The sequence below is a fragment of the Pongo abelii genome, chromosome 4 (genome assembly GCF_028885655.2).
Source record: "Pongo abelii isolate AG06213 chromosome 4, NHGRI_mPonAbe1-v2.0_pri, whole genome shotgun sequence".
NCBI lineage: Eukaryota > Metazoa > Chordata > Mammalia > Primates > Hominidae > Pongo > Pongo abelii.
This window is the reverse complement of record NC_071989.2, coordinates 38,276,146-38,295,235: the sequence shown is the minus strand read 5'-3', so window position 1 is coordinate 38,295,235 and position 19,090 is coordinate 38,276,146. Positions and strand designations below refer to the sequence as shown.

Below are 19,090 nucleotides of genomic sequence, written 5' to 3'. Positions count from 1 at the left end.
CCAAGTCTGACCTTAAGTCTAAAATGAAACAAAGACATTTCTTCCATCTGGAAGATTCATCTATCACAAAACCAGCAGATTATTTACTTTGTTAATTAACCAACTGGAACACTGATATAAAAACCAAGCAGCAGAATTTAAGATTCAGCATAGGCATAACTTTGAATCCAGGCCATCTTCTTAGAAGCATCTAACTGGAAACTATACATTGCAACTCCCTAAGCCAGCTCAATTCAGCTTCTAGCATGTTCTCCCACTGCTTTCCACGGGATCACACAGAGCAGTCTGGCTAGAACACCTGCTGCTCAACCACCCACCCTGCACCTCACTCACACTGCCCCTGCTCAGTGAAATACCTGCCCAGTAGTCATCTTTCAAGAGTCTGTGGATAAGCTTCCTTCTGCCTTCTCCTTGAAGCCTTCCCTTACTCCCTCAAATGGATCTAGATTCTCAATCCTTTCCATCCTGGGAACATACCTAGCTCTATCCGACACCAGATTGTCATGCAGGCTCTTCAGTCTAACCCCACACACATATCCTATGGCTGGCTCCTCCTCATCCTCCAAGTTCCCCAGGTCGAGATTTCTCCAGAGGGGCCACCTCTGCCACTCTTTTCTCCTTCACAGATATTTCCATCATAATTCCTATCACGGCTTCTAATAATCGATTTATTCCATCGTTTACTTGTTACTTTTCAACCTCCACTACTAAATTTTAATCTCCAATGAAGACAGGCACCTCATCTGTTTAACTTTCATAGCAGTGTCTGGTACAGAGTAGGTAGAAACTCAATAAATATTTGTTGAATGAATAAATGAATGGATGAACAAACTATAGCATTTAGTTTTTTGCTTCTGTTACACAGGGAACCATATAGCTTATCATCCAAACCAGGACACTTTTGAGGATGAAATTGAATAAACATTGTTAATTATATTGATATAAAACAGGCATCAGCCAGGACATATGATCACCATACACCACATCTGCTCCTAAATGTCCCATTTAACAAACAAGTTCACAAGATTCACAATATCTTTAGATGCCACATGCTGAACCATTTTCGTTTTGCTAAGATCAGATTCCTTCTCTTCAAGATCAAATCTTTGACTTGATATTTTCGTAGAACCATGTTGGTCACATCAGGCTCCAAGAAGGTGGAGCATTCTTCCTTTAGCACAGCCTCAAGCATGTCTTCATTGATAACAATGGCCTCACTCAATGAGCCCAAGGGAAAGGTCATTTCATTTCAAGGGTAGCTAATGCCATCTTGGATAGCCAGTCCAAGTTTATTTCAGGACAGGCAGCATTAGTGCCGCATTTAACAGCATGCGCAGATACCTCTGCAATGATTCTACTACAGTCCTGGAGAAGACGAAAGGCAGACAGAAGGCCATTGGTGGAAGAACAGCCTCTTGGATTCAAATTCTTCTACACTGTAACTGGGAATAACTGGAAGACTCTCAAAGAAGAGGGTTAGAGAGGGAACACCATAAGAGTCTGAGATAAATACTTATGGTCTGGGCTTCTAGGTCTGCTTTTTTTCAACTGTGCGACTTTGAAAAAGTTACATTTTGAGTCTCATCCCTTATCTGTAGAATACATTATAATTCTGCTTAACCCTGGTACAAATGAGATGATCAATAAAGCACCTATCACAGTGACTGACACATAGTAAGTACTTGATAAATGTTGCATAAAAGTAATAATCACTAGTCATTAATAAATGATGTCACTTTCATTAAAGAACTAGTATCTTAGTTCGGGTTTTGTTTTGTTTTGTTTTGGGTTTTTTGTAGACAGGGTTTCACCTGTTGCCCAGGCTGGAGTGCAGTGGCACAATTACAGCTCATTGCAGCCTCAAACTCCTGAGCTTGAGTGATCCTCACACCTCAGCCTCCCAAGTAGCTGGTATTACAGCCACACACCACCATATCTGGCTAATTTTGTTGTTACTGTTGTACAGACCAAGGTCTTACTATGTTGTCCAGGCTGGTCTTGAACTCCTGGCCTCAAGTAATCCCCCTGCCTCGGCCTCCCAAATTACTGATATTACAGGCATGAGCCACCACCCCTAGCTTATCTTAGTATAACATAGTGATCAAAAGCTCCAGAGTCCTGGGTTCAAATTCTACTGGTGCCATTTAGGACCTGTGTGGCCTTGAGGAAGGTATTTAACTTCTATAGGCTACAGAATTCCCGTCCATTAATTGAAGACAGTTATGTCTACTTCATTGGATTGTTGTGAAGATTAAATGAGATCATGCATATAAAATGTTTGGCATAAGCCTTAGCACATAGTATTGTATAATGTTTTTGAAGTAGAATTTGCTAGAAGTGCAGGTATTAAAGTAGAAACAAACAGCAAGGAGTAGAATATTTTGAGGGGCTTGTTAACCAGCCACAAGAGCAGGCTGTGCCAGTTTGTGCCATCTGGTCCCAAGAAACATCAGGGAGGGGAAACGGCAAGGAAGAGGTTGGGATATATAACATTGTCCATTGAGTGCCCTAATTGGGAAGAAGAGAGTAATCAGAAAGTGCACACTCCCTAAATGTTTCTGTATATGGGAGGGAAGAGAGACTGGAGGACAGTAAAGGCATTCCAATCCAGTGGATTCAGTGACCTTTATTTTTCCTTTGGCCTGGCTCTTAAAATAACAGAAAATGGCAGATTCTCATAGGTATTATAGAAGTCATTTTTTAAACATATTTTAACATTTCTCCCATTTTTAATGTTGACATTGTTTTAGTTCATTTTGTATTGTTCTAAAAGAAGACCTGAGATAGGGTAATTTATTTTTTAAAAAGAGATTTATTTAGCCCACAGTTCTAGAAGCGGAGAAGTTCAAGATTTGGCAGCTGCATCTGGTGGCTTCTGATGAGGGCCTCATGCTGCCTCAAACAGAGCAGAGAAATAGAAGGGGAACCAGGTGAATGGAAAAAAGGGCAAGACACATGTGGCAACCTCAATTTATAACAACGTGCTCTTGAGGGAAGTAATCCATTCCCAAGACAACTAACTCCATCTCCAGAGAAAGACATTAATGCATCTTAAAGACCTAATCACCTCTTTAAGGCACCACCTCCCAACACTGCCACATTGGGAACCAAGCCTCAATATGGTTTTTGGTAGAAACAAATCATATTCAAACCACAGCAACCAAGTTATATAACTCACTTTGGTCTAAAAACTCCCAAAATTTCCCTCTGGTAGCCACATAAAACATACCCCTGACAGTCCTTGAAAGCTTTCCTAACCCCAGGTTATTAAATGTGGAGTGAAACTAGGAATGTCTTTGTCTTACAAATGTTCTGTGATTGTTTTTAAAAGAATAGGTAAACTGCTAATTACCTTCCTTGGACATCTGACTCATTCCATTCCCTGAAATTTCAGACATGGAAAAACTCATTTGGAAATTCCAATTTTAATGATTCTCTAATTTACAGAGAGACTCTATTCCCTTCATCTTAGCACTGGACAATTGTATATATGCATATACTTTGTAATAAGGTCTTAGAACTCTAGAACTGCTGCATATGCGGGCATTCAATAAAATGGGACAAATGTCACACACACAAATGCAGACACACATACACAATAATATTTAAGTTTGTGTCTGAAAGACAAAAAAATTTCCATTTGCTTGTGACAAAAAAACATACCTTCAGCTAACTAGAGACCCTCTTGTATGCTTAGAAATGAAGATACTAATTGATGAGAGAGGGGCTTTTCAGAATCAAATGTCTCCAGTCTCTAAAGAAACTTAAAAGACCACATTTCATGTTAAACAAATAACCTGAAAGACTCCCTTGAAATCTAAACAAACACCATTAAATGGAGAAAAATAAGTGCTTTTATAACAACTCTAGGGTATGCCTGTCTGGTCACCATTATGAATACCTAGACACTCCATTTAAGAACCTGGTTTTGGAAATCCTAAATGGAGTGCAAACAAGGAATTTGTCAAACTTCAATTTAAGTTTACCTTATTTAAAAGTGATTATAATTTCTTTAAGTTTTTTTCCTTTCAAATGAAATTGTTTAATCTCTGACAACTGCATTCCTTAGTTTACAAGTGAATAATCTGAGACTAAGAAGATATCCAGGGGTAGGGTTGCCAGATTGAGCAAATAAAAATACATATTCAAACATTGTATGAGACATATGCATACAAAACAATTATTGATAGTTTATCTAAAATTCAAATTTTTGCTGGGCATCCTGTATTTTATCTGGACTTACACCTAGGTCCTCCACCTAATGAATGGGAAAGCTGATGACAGAACCTGGTGCCCTGACTGACAGCCCGGAAAAATACTAGCAATGAATAGGTTCCTCTTTCTGATGCAAATACATTCACAATTGTCCCTTGAAAATTAGATGCTGTGGAAAACCAAATGCTATGTAAGGTGAACCCTCCCCTCAGGAAGCCTAGAGTCTAATGGCAATTTCTAGTGAATCTGGAAGAGAAGAGAGACTGTCTGTAACCATCTCAGCAAACTGCTAACCAAGAAAATGGTTCTCACTCCTGGTCACACATTAAAATCACTTTGGGAGCTTTAAAAATAATTATCAGTGGCTCACGCCTGTAATCTCATCACTTTGGGAGGCCTAGGCAGGTGGATCACTTGAGGTCAGGAATTCCAGACCAGCCTGGCTAACATGGTGAAACCCCATCTCTACTAAAAATACAAAAAAATCAGCCACACATGATGGCATGCACCTGTAATCCCAGCTACTCAGGAGGCTGAGGCAAGAGAATCACTTGAGCCCAGGAGGTGGAGGTTGCAGTGAGCAGAGATCACGCCACTGCACTCCAGCCTGGATGACAGAGTGAGACTCTGTCTCAGAAAAAAAAAAAAAAAAAAATTATCAGTGCCCTGAAATCCCGAGATTCTGATTGAATTGGTCTGGGATAGGGCCTGGGAAAACGGTTTTTTTTGTTGTCGTTTTTTTTTTTTTTTTTTGCCAAAATATTCCCAGATTATTCTAGCGTGCAGCCTGGTTAGCATAATGAACCAGTGGTCTCAGACTCAGAAATCTCCCCCAAGAAATCTGGATTCACCAATGGCTGGGTTTGTGCTAAAGTAGGCTGTGTGCATGCGTGTGTGTGTGTGTGTGTGTGTGTGTGTGTGTGTGTTTTCCCAAAGCCCCATACTTCCTGTATCCCATGGAGGTGTTCCAGTTGGCCACTTGGTCCTTCCAGTAAGACTCATTGAAGGGAGAGCATTTTGCTGGAATTCACTTTACCCCCATTCTGCCCTTGGTTCCTAGTCATTTCTTAGCCAATGCATTTTGTAGCCTGTGTCTTGAAAAATTCATTGTAAGTATACAGATCACAATAGACAATAGAGAAGAGATCATTCCATCTAACCCTGCAGTCTGCTCAGGATACCCCAGTTACCTGGGGTCAGACATGCAGCCTCTGGTCCAGAGTCAAACGTGTGGGTTCAGTGTTGTCTGAATATCTTCCCACTGGTAGAACCCACTAAATAAAAGCCCTTTTCAGTCTTACGACTTCCCATGAAGAGATAAATAAAGATGTGCTCTGGGTATTTTTATTATTGTCATTATATTTGTTGTCCTGGTCAGAGAGGGGTCAAAAAGCCACAACATTTTCCTCTGCCCAGCTATTATTGTCTTCCAAAAGACACAGTAGCACATGCTCAAGAGCTGGATTTCTCAACACAATCTAAGAAGACAAGATAAAGAAGCTAAGTCTCCTCTGTCCCGGCCTATGGCCCTCAGCTTCTCATTTCTGACATCATTTATGAGGAAGGCAAGTTCATTGTCTCGTTTTGCTGCATCTGTTCTCAAATTATGCCATCTTTCAACAACAGCCTAACTTAACATTTTTAAATCATTCTGACCACCATATGCCATCCAAAGTCCAAAGTAAATGGTATCTAACCTCCAGCTCTGAAGACACATGTGGCTGTGGCCAAGCCTACTTTCAAAGACTCACTGTTGTATACTGTCACATGCTTAGGCCATTTTTACATCATTGTTAATCCTTTCATTCCAGAATCCATCTGGGATCAATTCAGCCTATGATAAGAACACCGTTCTCTTTTGGGACACTCATCCAAGACTGGTTTTCCTAGCTTAACACTCAAGAGATTCCACTTCTCCAAAAGTGTTAAGTTGAAAAATCCAGTACAAATAAACAAGATCAAACAGGGCCAATTGTATCCACCTAGAAATAATGAGAGGGCACTTTTTAAAAAATATATGAAAGCACTAAGTGAGTGCTCAATACCACTAATACCTGGAAACCTTAGGCTCAAGACAAGTCAAACAAATTCCAAATGCATCTAAGCCATGTTAAATATTTCCTGTCTCAATGACCAACAGGCCATGTTAAAACCAGTCCAACTCCTTTTGAAGGTCTCGTTCTTTTCCCCACATGAAGAGCAATGTAAGGATTCTGATCAGTGATGCAAGATTGCAAATTCTTATTGGGTAATTTTTCCCCATTAGTCAGAGATCAGCCTTGCCAACTTGGAGGCCTCACATGCTTTGCTGCCATTGGGAGCTAGCTGTCAAACTCCAGAGCTAATGGAAATATATTCTAAAAGCCAAATTCCACCCTTCACTTGCATGGTGACAGTTCCTAACCAGGTGAGAGAGCTTCAACCCCGTCCCAAAGTCTGAGACCTTCAGTCTTTCTTTGTCATCGCCTTCTTCTCATGTCATTGTCAGCAAATCCCCTTTGACAACCCTCTCTCTGTTCCCTTGGAAAATGCCCAAATTCTCCCAAGAGAGGAAGCATTATCTTTCTAAATCTTAATTTAATTGGAAAAGAGAGAGCTGAGATTTTTAAATTCAGGGCAGAGGCAGACTCATTCATTACCACTTCAAGGTCCAGGATTTGGGCTGATGAGCAAATAGATCAATCATATTGGGAGGTGTTCTGTACCTTCCTCTGTTATAACTCTAATTCCCACAGCCAAAAATATACATTCAGGAATAAACAGGCTGGTTCTCTCCAGTGTCTTCTCAACTGATAGTTCGTAACTGGTATGATAGTTAAATTCACGTGGAGAAGGATGCAGATTCATTTGCCAGACACAACCAAGACAGGGCCAACACCATCAGGGGCTTCTAGAACTAGAATGAAGTTTCCCTGCTTCAGATCAGAAGAAACTCAATTGGAGGCCCAGTCTTGTGTCTTATACATGTGCCTAACAACATACATAAAATCCCAGAGAGCTGTGTATCTAAGTGAGCCAACACTAGTTCACAAGCAGCAATGCAAAACCCCTTTCTTCCTCTGCCCTGTGGCAAAAAGTAAGTCTGTTCCATTTGTTTACAACCATTGCTGTTACTTTCCAGCATAACCATAATCTTATTTTGTAAATCCTATTCCTGACACACCTCAAACCATCTGCCCATTCTTTCTTGGGTTAGCTTGGGGCTGTTTGGCAAATGTCTGTCATTATCTGTAAGTGGAATATTTTTTAACAGAGTACATGCCCCTTGTAAAGGCATGTTGCCATGGCTGCTAGGTGCTCTGAAAAATATCCTTTGGTTTTTTTCTTGAAATCCAATATGCCTTTGGTAATTTTTAATATGTGTAGAATTAAGAAGAGACAAAGAGGCATAAATACAGCCCATTAGGCTTCAGATTCAAAATAAGTTTGTACACGCTCTCAGTCAAATACAAGGAATTGGCTAAAATTTTATTAATAAAAGTATATTTGTCAGTTTGAAGGAAGAGAAGACTTAGCCTATGTTTCAGATTCAGACTTGCAAACAGTTTTGAGGGGAACAAGTGATATAGTCTGAGCCGTAGAACTTCCACCATTTCTTGTCCCCATGGAGTGGGACCAGGGTTCTCAGCAAGTCACTACAATCTGTCTTTGCTTCATTATTTTGCCATCTTCTCCTTATTTAAACTACAGGGTGCTGAGAAAGACCCAGAACCCCAAACTGGATGAAGGATATGTGATAGGCAATTCACGGAGCACAGATACAAATGGACAAAAGTGAGAAAAAATGTCTTACCTTATTAGTAATCAAGAAAATAATAGAATAAAATAACAAGGTCACTGTTAGCCTCTAAAATGGCAAAGATTAAAAACAATGAAAATATGCATTGAGGGTGTGGGTAAATGTTCACTCTTAAGCACTGCTGGAGAAAGCAGAAATTCATACAACTCTCTTGGAGTCACTTTGGTAGTATCTAGAAAAATTTTTCTAGTACCTACCTTTGGCTACACTTCACGTATACACACACACACACAGACACACACACAGACACACACATGTGAATTTAAAAATTATTTATAGCGGCATTACTTGTAAAAGCCAAAAATTAGAATTAGCCTATCAAAAGAGAAATGGTTACATAAACTCTGGTTTATCTACCCAATGGACTATTACACTGCCATTAAAAAGAATGAGACAGTTCAACATCTTCCGATATGAAAAGATTGATATATATTGACAATTAAGACAGCAACTTACAGAATATTAATATGTTTCAACTTATGGAAAAACGATGACTTACCTAGGTCTATAACAAAATGTGAAAAGGAGACTCTTTTTCAGTTTTGTCTAAGGCCCCAGAAGACCTAGAACAAAGCAAAAGACAATTAGTGTTCTCACATTCTAAAATGAGTTTCTAGACCACCTAGACAGGACTTGCAAAGGAGACAACTGCAAACATTAGCCCATCACTCTCAAGGCTGTAAAAGGACTGAAACTGAAAACACTGAGAGAATTCCTTTGGAATGATTTTTCAGGGTGTGGTGGTGTTTCCACCTTTGCCTCTTTCTAAGTAAGAGAGGTTTCAAGGAGATCTGCCTGAATGCTGGAGTCTGCCAAGTGTAGACTGGCACTTGATTCAAGACCAAAGATCGTCTACTAGCAAGAGGCTGCAAATTGCGTGCGGAGGCCCAGGCACTGAGAGAGCTGCAGTGCAGCAGACAGGCCCAGGTACTGAGAGAGCTGCAGTGCAGCAGACTGCACATCTCCCAGCAGCAGCCAGAGTGCATCAGTCTTGCCCTTAGGCCATATGCAAGGGAGCCAGCCAGGATGGTCTTGAAAAGGGCCCCACCTGTAGAGAGGTTGACAACACTCCACCCATAACCTTCCTATCTCTTGATCACATTCACACACATACACCTACTGGGTGGAGGGCAAGCTTTTACTCTCCCCAGCCAGCACCTGCGTCTGTCAGAGGCTGCCCACAAGCTGCCGGAACCCACTAGGTGCACCAAGAGCCAGAGTGCCTGGGGTGATGGGTGGGACTTGAAGGGACTGGAGGAGTTGTTATACTACATGATTGTCCAAGAGCGTGAGAATGAATCTGCATATTATATTTATAGAGACAGCAAGGGGAAACTGTTTTCTACCTGTACTGTATGGAATCTCACGCTTTCAATATAATGTTAACAATTATACAGATAAAACAGATAAAAGGTCTGGAAATTTACACACAAACCAATTATGATTTCTAGAAAGCAGAATGTGGTTAGAGGATGAATAAAAAAAACTTATGCATTTTACTCTATACACTTCTACATAGCTTGATTTTTTTAAAAAAAATATGTACTCATCTTTTTTGTAAACAAAAACTTAAAATACACACACATATACGCACATATACTCACTGTATAAAAATTCAGAAAAGTAAGAAAAAGAAAACAAACAGACCATAAATGTAATTCCACTCCTCCCAGATCTCACCTCTGTTAGTATTTGATGAGTTTTTATTCACATCTTTTTTATGTAATTTGCTTGGAGCAGACAGGGCCTCACTGGGCATCACCAACAGTCAAGTTAAACAAGCAAGAACTTCAAGGATTGTTTACTGCTGCCACTCATATATTCCGTGGATATTTTGACCATATGAAAAGCTGGGTATAGGAACAAAGAAAACCAATTTGATACTTATGAGTCTGTCTCCCTTAGCTCCCTTAGCTTAAAATGTTCATAATTAAGATGGATATAAAAATTATCACTGTGACATTTTATGCACTGGCTCTAGACAGTAGCAAGGTAGAGGACTTGAAGATTAAGATTTACTGATCCCCTTATGAAATCACAAATGAGTATTTTAGTCAAACTTAACAATACTTACCAAGTCTGTCCAGAAAGCTCATTTGAGCCTCAAACAAACAACCTAAATGGAAATTCAAGAGAAGACTTTATCTCCTGTCTGAGATTTACACAAAAATCAAATCTGTTACAGACTCATCTAAAAAACACAGATAACCGACTTGAGACCTTTAGCAAATGGAGTGGCTGCTATACACGTGGAAATTACCTCCTTTGTTTTCAATTTCCTGGGAACCAGGGAGAAGTTCTGGTTTCTAAACCTTGAGGCAACATGAACAATGAACAATTGTTAGCTAGAAATAGCAGATGAAGCCTATTACTACACGACGGAAAGTAGACTGCACTGTCTTAAGGTTGTGTTTATTATACAGGCCTGGTGGGTAAAATGATATGGTAGAGAGTGAGTGTCCTGCTCAGTAGAAACCTCTGAGAAACCCTCCACTCCAAGGGAAGCATCCAACTTCTTTCTGTTTTTCCTCTTGTTGAGTATAGGCTTGGATAATTACATGTAATTTCCTAAGTCTGTCTTCATGAATGAAACTTCTTACCAATTTCTACCAAAACCCTCTACCAAATCAAATAAAGATAAGGTCAACAGAAAGCCAATACCATGCAAATACGCAGTAAAGGTCTTCATTTTTTTTTTTTTCATTTGAGTGGCAAACCAAAAATCTTGAAAAGTTAACAATTCCACGATCCAGCAAAACAGCAACAGAACACAAAAGCTTTCCCTTGGGTTAGAATATGAAAACTTTTTTCAAGAGTAAATTCAATTGAGCTGAAATTGTAAAACCTGGAATGGCAAAGTGTATTTTTTAACCAAATTTGTAGCAAGCCAGTCATACACAGAAAATAAACCCAAACTCAAACTAGTACTGAAGTCTAGTTTCCTTTTAGCATTTTTTTTAAAAAGAAGAAAGAAAAATAAACTTTCTAGACTTGAAAATGCAGCCTTTAGAACAAGGTTCCAAGAGTTACTTGGATGTTGGCTGATGCTTACAAACTAATGCTAACAAGTGGAGTGTAAATGAATCAAAACCAGATAGATTCCATTTCCCTTCAAGTAAATGGAGGTTGGAGACGGGGAGGTGGTGGGAATGCTTCCCAAAATGTATGTGAATTTTACCAAAACCACAGTGTTCTGTATAAAAACTAGAGAAATATCATCTGAGCTTCAACTAGGGCTGGGTTTCAAAGAGGTGACATGAAGAGGGAGAAATGACACCCAGGAGCACCCTTCTGTGCCAGGCCATGAACTTCAGGAACACTGGTTTCACCCCCACAATAAACGGCACGGCTGGCAGGTGTTCTCCCCCGACTTCAGCGATGAGAAAATGAAACGGGTGTACTCGAGTCCCCTTCTCTAGGTCATTCAGCCAGGAAGTGACCCTGAAGGGCGTCGGCATTAGCAAGCAGTGCTCTCTCACCTCCTGTGCTCTTGTTCTATGAGAATCATTGATTACTTCAGCAAGTACGTTGTAATGATGCTTTAATGAGGCCATTTTGGAGCATTCTACCAATGCAATGCTAATCTTGTCAGGGCCAACACCTGTGCTGACTTAGATAGCGCCTATGGGAGAACTAGGTAAGGAGAGGTAGAGAGTCATCATATTTTTTGTTTTTGTTTTTGTTTTTGTTTTGTTTTGTTTTAGAGACAGAGATCTTGCTTTGTTACCCTGGCTGGAGTGCAGTGGCACAATCATAGCTCACTGCAGCCTCAAACTCCTGAGCTCAAGTGATTCTCCCACCTCAGCCTCCCAAGTAGCTGGGATTACAGGTACACACTATAATGCCTGATTAATTTTTACATTTTTTTTTTGTATAGACAGGGTCTCGCTATGTTGCCCAGGATGGTCTCAAACTCCTGGCTTCAGACAATCCTCCTGTCTCAGTCTCCCAAAGTGCTGGGTTTACAGGCATGAGCCACTGCGCCCAGCAAGAGTCTTATCTTGATTTAACTTAGGATCACCTTGAATTCATGTCATAAATCCAAGTTACTCAACTGTGGGGCAGGACTGTGCTTCACCTGCATTACCTAACTCCTTTAATCCTCAAAATGACTATGGGTTTTATAGCATTTTTATCCCTATTTTATGCCTAAGAAAACAGGCTTGGAAAGGCTAAGGAAGAGGCAGAGCCAGGATTCTCACCCAGCCTACCTGACCCCTCCAAGTCCAGATCATGTGCTCTTACCCCCTTCACAAAACTAAAAGGTTTATAATTCTAGAAATTATGCAGCAGTGGCTTTTCAAGGTATGTGGCTATCACTGATAGCAGCTTCCTACACATGTATTCGTTCATCCAAAAGGTATTGATTAAGTGACTACAATATATAAGACTGGAGGGTTATAAAGAGATCTAAAAATGTTCAAGTTCTTGTCCTTAGACTCAAGCCATGCACAGCCCAGACTTACTCAGTTCTGGATTTTCTCCTGGTCTTCTGGCTGTCTTTTGAACTCACTTGTTATTACACCAGTTTCTTTATTTTGGACATGTCCAAATTTCTGGTTTAGATAAGTTTGTCCCCGAGACAAGTGAACTTCATCAAGAGATAAATGAATGGAGAGATAGCTTTAAACCAAGGGCCTCTGGCATTCATAGAGTATCAGAACTTGAAGGGATCTGACAGATGGAGCCTGTATGGGTCAGAGTAGTCTAACTGCTATAACAAACAAGCCCAAAAGTTTACTTCTTGCTCTCACAAAATTCAAGGGGTACATTTCTGGTTGGGCCTCTGTCACACCTGTGGTGACATGTGGGGATCCAGGCTCCTCCCCTGCTGTGGCTCCACCATCTCAACAAAAGGTTTCAGGATGCCCCAGACTTCATCCCCACAGCAGACAGAAGGCAGAGAGAAACGTCAGAGCAGGCATACTTACTTCTAACTGCCTCCTCCCATTCCATCGGCAAGAGTTAATCACAGTGCCACCTTCACGCCAGGGCCTGGGAGGTCTGTATGCAGGTTACCAGGAAGAATAAGTCAGTTTAGTGAGCATGCGGCCCATAAAACCACTGTGCAGGTGAGGAAACTGCTGCAAAATACCTACTGCTACAAAGTGCCTACGGGAATCAACCAGTGTCACATAGGAGCAGATTCCATATTCCACTGCAGCACTCTTTGCCTACAACATTGATGCTTCCTAAAAAAACATTGTCTTGCTTTTATTTCTTATATCATACTTACTACATAAATTTTAAAAATACAGAAAAACTTAAAGAAAATAAGATTGCACTATACTTTTCCAACATAGTCGCTCTTTATATTTTGATGCCCGCTAGCTTCTTCCACGTGTGTATCCTTATTATATATCACACAGACAAATTTTAATTATAAAATGTTCCAAACATACAGAAAGCAGTATAAAAGAAACCTAGGGATGCACCACTCAGATTTAACAAATGTTAACATTTTACCACATTTGCTCAGTTCGCTCCTTTAGAAATAAAATGGATCCAGCTGAAACTCATCTAATTCTTTCTCATTCCTAAAGGAAATGAAGAAGTGCTATCCTAAAGCTGGTGTGTATAGATCCTGTGAATGTTTCTGTACTTTTACTATATATATATATAGATAGAAACGTTTTTGTACTTTTACTGTATATATATACACAAATATATATACTGTATGTATATATATATACAAGTACAAAAGGCACTGTATATATATATACAAGTACAAAAAGTACTGTATATGTATATACAGTACTGTATATATATATATATCAGCACAAAAAGTACTGGTATATATATGTACAAGTACAAAAAGTACTGTATATATATATATACAGTAAAAGTACAAAAACGTTTCTATATATATATACACATAGAGAGAGAGAGAGGCAGTCTTACTCTGTTTTTTATATATATATATACAGTAAAAGTACAAAAACATTTCTATCTATCTATCTATCTATCTATCTATCTATATACATATATACATACAGAGAGAGAGAGAGAGAGAGAGAGTCTCACTCTGTTGCCCAGGCTGGAGTGCAGTGGCGTAATCTCGGCTCACTGCAACCTCCACCTCCTGGGTTCCAGCAATTCTCCTGTCTCAGCCACCTGAGTAGCTGGGCTTACAGGCGTGGGCCACCCTGCCTGGCTACTTTTTAAATATTTTTAGTAGAGACGGGGTTTTGCCCTGTTGGCCAGGCTGGTCTCAAACTCCTGGCCTCAAGTGATCCGCCCACCTCGGACTCCCAAAGTGCTGGGATTACAGGTGTGAGCCACCGCACCTGGCCTTTACTATGCAATTAGAGTCATAAAATGTATATTACTTTTGTACATTTTAGATTTCTGCATAAGTGATACAATGCCATATATATCCTTTTGTACCTTGCTTTTTTCAGTCAGCATTATGTTTTAAGACTTACCCATGTTGATCCTTGGAGATTATTTTCATTCAGTTGAACTAGATGTAGTATTCCATTGAATGACTAAGCCACAGTTTATTACTCATTCTTCTCATATACAGTTAGATTGTCTCCATTTTTCCCTTCACAGTAGTTTTAAAAAACAAAATTATCATCAAATTATACATACAGATTTGCTGCCTGCTTTTCCCATGTAACATAACCTAGTTAAGCCTAGTAGTCGCATATATTCTTTGAGAATATTATTTTTAACAGCTGTATAGTGCCCTCTCACATGAACATACCAAAATGTATTTAACCAATTCCCTCTAGTGGAACATTCAGGTATTTTCCAATAATGTGCTATATAAATTATATTCCCACAAACATCATTTTATGTGCACTTTTGGCATATTGACAAACAGAGAAAACTAAGGAGTGCCTGTCGAGAGGGAAAGTGCTACTACGGCAGCGAAGCGTCACTGTTCTGGCCCCGCACTTTCTGGGGCAAATCCTACCAATTCCACTTACTAACCGTGTGACTTTGGACAAACTTAACTTCTCTGTGTTTCTATAAAATGAGATCGATGAGAGTAGTTTCATTAAATCCCATACCAGGTAGAGTTGTAGACTTTCTGCTTTATTATTTCTTTAAATTCCCCTGTAGGCAAGCAAGGGAAATCCTGCACCTGAGGCTCAAACGTGCTTACCTAAAGCAAAGTGCCACTCAGAGAACAAAGAGTCATGAGATTTGAACCACTCCAGAACAGTGCCTGGTGCATGGCAAGTATTCTGGAAGTTAGGTTCGAAACACACACACACACACACACACACATATAGTCAATATGCATTTGCACACATGCATACATGCACGTGCACTCACCCACACACATGCACGTGCACACACACATCTATACCTCTATGATAATTTTGGCTATGTGATATAGTACTATTATGCTTTTGTTCTATCCCAACTTTTCCTTATTGATAAAGCTAACTAATCTTCTCCCTATTGTTTTTTTTTTCCATCTGGCACATCTTGCTTTTGCTGGCAATCCCTTCTTCGACCCCCCAGCAAGCCTTCACTACCCAACACATTATACACTCAGAAAGTGCCACTAAAGCCCATTACTGACATGATGAAATTCTCTGACTCCCTCCTTCCATTTCAACCAAGTGGTCTGTCTATCCAAATATTTTCTCCCCCAGAGTCCTCCTCTCTGTCTTATGAATGGTGTCCCACTTCCCAGCTGACATCAAACCTGTGCAGATTACCTTTTCAAGCAAATGTAAATAAACAATAAAGCACAAAACAAAGAAGCCCACTTGATTTTTTTGGTTCTTCTAGAAATGGCTCAATAAAACTTCATTGGCCACAGGAGACTTCCCCTAATTCAACTAAACAAACACTCTTCCTTCTCTTAAGAATGCCATCGGCATTCTAATGGGCTTTGAAAAACTCTTTGGAGCTCTGCACTGGAAAGGAAGATAAAAGGAAGCCACAGATGAGCAGTGAGGCAGTCAGGCTCAGAGCCCTGCCCTCACCTCTGAGATCAGCATGTTCCAAAATCTGATGAGATTCATAAATTCACAAGGAAGTACTTACTGCACAATTTGCGACGACAATTTCCAAATGGCTTAGGGCGATCATGACACCTTTAGTCTCAGAATGCCAGGAGAATACTTGAAAGGCCCTGAATTGATGAAAACCATCATGGTTAGAGCTATTTTCATATTATCAAATATGGTTTTAATTAACCTCAAAAAAACAAGAAAGACGTTTCTAGAAAAGACAACACATACACCCCCCCAACCCCCCACACACCTACCTCTATGTGATAAACCTAGCTGAAAAGGGGATTAGGTCCCACGCCTCATTTCATGAAGAAAATTAGCATCTTTTAGTCTCTCTGGAACGTATTTGTTTTCCTTAAACGCAAGGTCAGTTACACACTTCCAACTCCTTAATATTAATTCCTTTTCTTATTTCAGCCTGACCAGAACAAATTCTGTCCTGAGGCATCTTAGCAATAAAATCCAAATGGGGTTTTGCCCTCTGGCCTATAACAACTGGTGTCACTCCTATGAGACCATGTCTAGACTCTTAGGGAAAGTTAGGAAAGATGTCATGCTAGATTGGCTATTGTGTTTTTTGAATTTTGGGAAGCTAGATCACTCCCCTGCACATTTTTATACCCACGGGAGTCTCAGATCTGGACTCAAAATTGAGGGGAGGTAGGAATAAAGTAGATATAAATCTTGTCTACTTCATCATCATGTCATCCAAGCTCATGTTTTCTTCATAAGAATGCCTTTAAGAACTCAGAATGTTATAATCTTAGGTAGATGCCTATTTATATCTTTGCTACATACCTTCTTTTTCCAAGGTTGGGATTTTTTGTTTGTTTCTTTCTTCATTTAATCTAGGAGATTAGTAAATAGTGTTTTATTTGAGGGTGGTTAGCAGTGATTGAATCATACTCTATGGCTTTGTCTTGACAATTCACCCTCAACCATTCCTTTATCAAAGAAAGAAAAGCTAAGAAGTAGAAGAGATAGAGGAGAAGGAGGGGGAAGGAGAATAGAAAGGAAGAAGGGAAAGAAAAAAGGTAGGAAAGAAGGAAGGAAGATGGAAAGAAGGAGGGAAGGAAGGAAGAGAGGGAGGGAGGGAAGGAAGGAAAGAAGGAGGGAGAAACAAAGGGTGAATGGGCATCATTGGCCACAGTATCTGAAAGAAAATAATGTATTGGGTAGAAAGGCTTCAACTTTATCCCAGAAAGGCTTTAAACTCTCAGTACATTCTTTTTAGAGGTATAGACGCACAAAGTTACACCACCCTTCAGGCATGAAACAACCATCCCACTCAAATACAAGGCTTACAGACATGGTAATGAAAACAAAGAGCACCACAGAGCTCCTCAGAAGTGTCAGTGTTGCTTAACATTTTATTTATTATTTATTTATCTATTTTTGGGACAGAGTCTCGCTCTGCCGCCCAGGCTGGAGTGCAGTGGCGCCATCTAGGCTCACTGCAACCTCTGCCTCCCAGGCTCAAGCGATTCTCCTGCCTCAGCCTCCTGAGAGCTGGGATTACAGGTGTGCACCACCACGCCCAGCTAATTTTTGAATTTTTAGTAGAGACAGGGTTTCTCCATGTTGGCCAGGCTGGCCTCCAACTCCTGACCTCAAGTGATCTGCCCGCCTCGGCCTTCCAAAGTGCTTAACATTTTAAATTAAAGCAGACTTACATTTCTAGGCTTTTCTTAATATTGCGAGTTTGGCTGATACCCAAACAAAACGGATTTCCCTTAAGAGGAATTGAATTTGCCTCATGGTAACTATTGCACAGAGCCTAACTTATTAGGAGGTAGGATAAAAGAACACTTTTTGTTAAAAAGAACACAAGCCTGGGAGTCAAATGGGCCCAGTCCTGCCTACAACTGACAGTGTCTACCCTGGACAAGCCATTTAACCCCTTCAGAGCCCATTCCCTCCTCTGTAAAATCACTCATTAAAATGAGTACTCACTTGGGTTAGATCTATGTTGAATATCCTCCTGGTAGTGCAGCCTTGTAAACAGTCCCAGAAGGACCTGTCTTGCCATGTTGTAATTCAGCCTTGCTATACCAGGATGTGGGGATGGATGGGAGTAGAGAGGCAGGGGTTGGATAAAATGAGAGAAATCAAGGAGTCTCAGAGCATTTCCACCGTTAGCATCATTGCCACACTCTGACTTCTGGGAACTGCCACATTTTTAGCACCCTGTTATTTGGAGAGACACAAGATAGGAAGGTGCCGCAATGAGACATTTTCTTATTCTGAACCGTCATCTAGCTCCCCTAACCGAGCTGGGGGTGGAATGGCAGAGGCAGCAAAGATCACAGTGCTAGGAGTAGACTGAGCATTAGAAAGAGAGGACACATCCAGAAACGCAGCAGGAGCCCATCTTGGTGCATGTGTCCCTCACTGCATGGGAAGCCATGCACGTTCAAACAGCAGCTACACAAAGCACAGTTTTGTGAAATCACCCTTCAGTCATCTATGCAGGAGATGTTAATTCTGCTCCAAGCATCATAAGAAGGTTGTATTAAATGTCTGCTGTTGATTTCCTTTATGAGGTTGGTTTCTGCCCCAACAGGTCAAGTAAGGCAGGACCAGCAGAAATTATGAGAGCAAAAGAGGAAGGGAGCCCATATTCACAGAGAATGTGCTCCAAAATGCAAATGACTGGCCAGGCGCTGTGACTCATGCCTGTAATTCCAGCACTTTGGGAGGCGGAGGCAGGCAGATCACCTGAGGTCAGGAGTTCGTGACCAGCCTGGCCAACATGCTGAAACCCTGTCTCTACTGAAAATACAAAAATTAGCCAGACGTAGGGGGGGTGCCTGTAATCCCAGCTACTAGGGAGGCTGAGGCAGGAGAATCACTTGAACTCAGGAAGTGGAGGTTGCAGTGAGCCAAAACAGCCCCATTGCACTCCAGCCTGGGCAACAAAAGCGAAACTCCATCTCGAAAAAAAAAAAATGCAAATGACAAATAGAGGGCTTGGTTCTTAGGACAATGGTTAAAGAACAGCAAAGAATATGCTCAAATAGATTTGAAGGCGGTTGCTAACTAAATCACACAAGGCAGCAGGACATTTGCTGTAGAAACAGTAAATATTGCAGTCAGC

The 19,090-nt window shown here is 40.5% G+C and overlaps 1 long non-coding RNA gene across 1 annotated transcript in view; it reads right to left on the bottom strand.

Annotated features, from left to right (window-relative positions):
• Window positions 1-14,555, bottom strand: part of LOC112133460 (uncharacterized) — a 154,418-nt gene extending 139,863 nt beyond the window's left edge. Inside the window, exons 1-3 of the long non-coding RNA XR_002915134.2 lie at window positions 14,440-14,555; window positions 12,946-13,018; window positions 9,695-9,864 (exon numbers count right to left, since the gene is read on the bottom strand). This is a non-coding gene — a long non-coding RNA (uncharacterized LOC112133460). The remainder of the gene's footprint in view (window positions 1-9,694; window positions 9,865-12,945; window positions 13,019-14,439) is intronic.
• Between the last annotated feature and the right edge of the window lie 4,535 nt (window positions 14,556-19,090).